Here is a 2,826-nt window from a genome sequence, read left to right on the forward strand (position 1 = left end):
TTAGTAGAGACGGGGTTTCACCATGTTGACCAGGATGGTCTCGATCTCTTGACCTCGTGATCCACCCGCCTCGGCCTCCCAAAGTGCTGGGATTACAGGCTTGAGCCACCGCGCCTTTTTAAAAAAGTTTGCCTTTTTTAAACTAGCAGTTTTGGTTTAATGATTACATCATGCTGTAATAAGCAACCAAAGAATTTCCAGTTGGTCCGGTACACACTTGACCCACTTAAGGCCACATAAGTCTACATGAAGCTAGAGCTAGAACTCTGCAAATGCCTCACAAATCTCCTATCTATACTTCCCCATCACCCCAGATGTTCATGGTTGGTAAATACTTGCTGAGTAGGTACTTGCAAAAACAAACAAAAACCACCACCACCAACAAAAAATTAGCAACGACAACAACAACAACAAAAAACAGAAAAAAACCCCAAACTCAATCATCACTTACCCAATGGTCATTAGCCCTAGAAACCCTTTCCAGATATGTCACAGCTATTCTAGTTTATTAAAAAATAAATTTTATTATGTATATTTAAAGTATACAACATGATGTTATAAGATACATGTGGTTTAAAAAGGTTACTGTGGTGAAGCAAATTAACATGCCCATCATGTTAATAGTTACCCAATTTTTTTTTTTTTTTGGTTTTGTGTAAAGAGCATTTAAAATCTACATATTGGGTATGAATCCTATTTTATTACCTGTAGCCCTCCTGTTGTTTGAGAAGCTCTGCACAGTCCTGAAACTTGCCTTCTGCATCCTTGCACATCAATGCTGCTACATTATTGCAATCACCTGGGAGCTCGTTAACAATACAGAGAAGAGCCTGGAGTTCAACACCATCCCCAGGTGATTCATATTCAAATTATAGTTTAAGAAGTGCTGGCCTATTAATTTCATCCAGCTTTGAAGGGTTGATTGTCAGACCTCAATTGTTATTGCAACCCTTTTGATGTTTACCCCATGTTACTGACAGAAGGTGCTTCTGGCAGTGATAATTGTTAGATGTATGAAGTACAATATCTATGTTTGATGGAAGATTTTTGTGTTAATGTGTATTTAAAGGTATTTGCACTCTGATGTTGGGTTAAATGCAACTTTTTTCCTTTTTTTTTTCTTTTTTCTAGATGGAGTCTCACTCTGTTGTCCAGGCTGGAGTGCAGTGGTATAGTCTCCACTCACTGCAACCTCTCCTTCCCGGGTTCAAGCGATTCTCGTGCTTCAGCCTCCTGTTTAGCTGGGACCACAGGTGTGTGCCACCATGCCTGGTTAATTTTTGTGTTTTTAGTAGAGATGGGGTTTCACCACGTTGGCCAGTCTGGTCTCAAACTCCTTCCAAAGTGTTGGGATTACAGGGGTGAGCCGTCATACCCAGCCTCTCTTTATTATTATTATTATTGTAGGATTATTGAAAAGAAGTAATGGGAAGGGGGAAGAGTGACCCTTATCCCTGCATACATTTAAATCAGTTGTAGATAAAATTATAATCTAAATGTAATTCTATTTTAGGGATGCAGATCATTGTGTAGGCTTCATAAGTGAAGGAAGTCTAGCAGATAGTGACCTCAAAACTTAGAGCTGACCCAAAAGGATGCTGCTTCTTCTCATTCCAAATTCAGGAACTTTGTGATATTGTCTGAGACTTAATGTGCCCCACCTTGGGCACATTAAGTCTCTTGGAGTTCCTTGCACTGTCAGTCTGGTCAAAAACTTCCTTGGCAAGTGGTAGTTCTCTGTCCAAGGAGAGATGAGAAGCCGACTTGGAACATAACACTATTTGCCTAAGAGTAATCAGCTCAGCTCAGAGTATTTTCCTATGATCCAGAATGACCCTGAAGACTAGGAGGCGAATAGTTGTTCTTAGACAAGAACTTGCTAAACCACTTGACCTTTCGACAGCTGCAGAACTGTTTATCAGGAGCATGCCATCTCTCTTGGCTCTTCCAATTTGGCAGCCAGAAAAGTCAAGCCAGTGACATCGTGTGCTTTAGAAAACTTCTGGACAATTCACAACTTCCACCATAAAGTGGCTAAATTAGTCTTGCTAGTCAGATAGTGATCTTTGGATGGGTCATCCTTTCCTTGAGCTGGTTGGCTTTGGGACTCCTTCACTGGAATCAAATGAGTTACCACTGGAGATAAATGTAAATATCTTTTTGCCAGAGCTTCCAATTCCCTAAACTATAGCTGATGAAGAAGGATAGATTAGCTCTGTTTCCAGCCCCAAGCCTAGGGCAAGTGGCACTCAGTTTGCCAATGACAAAGAAGACAAATTATCTTCATTTATCTAAGTAATTTCTCAAGAAACAAAGGAGCTAGTAAGTTTTAATTTAGTTTCTCTGAAAGTTGTATTTGTGTGCAGAAATATCCATGATTCATGACATACTTTTGCAGGATAATATGAGTTGAAATATGACTTGACAATGCTAATAAAATGGGTGAATAACAATTTCGAAACAGTGACACTGGTTGAAAACCCACTGAACAAGAGATGGAGCTCCTGTTGATACTGAAACAAAAAAAGGGCCAGGCACAGTGGCTCTCCGCTGTAATCTCAGCACTTTGGGAAGCTGAGGTAGGAAGATCTTCAGAGCCCAGGAGTTTGAGACCATCCTGGGCAACATGGCGAAACCTTGTCTCTAAAACAAAATGCAAAAAAATTGACCAGGCGTGGTGTCACATGCCGGTAGTCACAGCTGCTGGAGGAGGCTGAGGTGGGAGGATTGCTTGAGCCCAGGGAAGTCAAGGCTGCAGTAAGCAGTGATCGTGTCATTGCACTCCAGCCTGGGCAGGAGACAGAGTAAGACCCTGTCTCAAAAAAA

This window comes from Cebus imitator, unplaced genomic scaffold, assembly GCF_001604975.1.
Source record: "Cebus imitator isolate Cc_AM_T3 unplaced genomic scaffold, Cebus_imitator-1.0 Scaffold229, whole genome shotgun sequence".
In the NCBI taxonomy this organism is placed as follows: Eukaryota; Metazoa; Chordata; class Mammalia; order Primates; family Cebidae; genus Cebus; species Cebus imitator.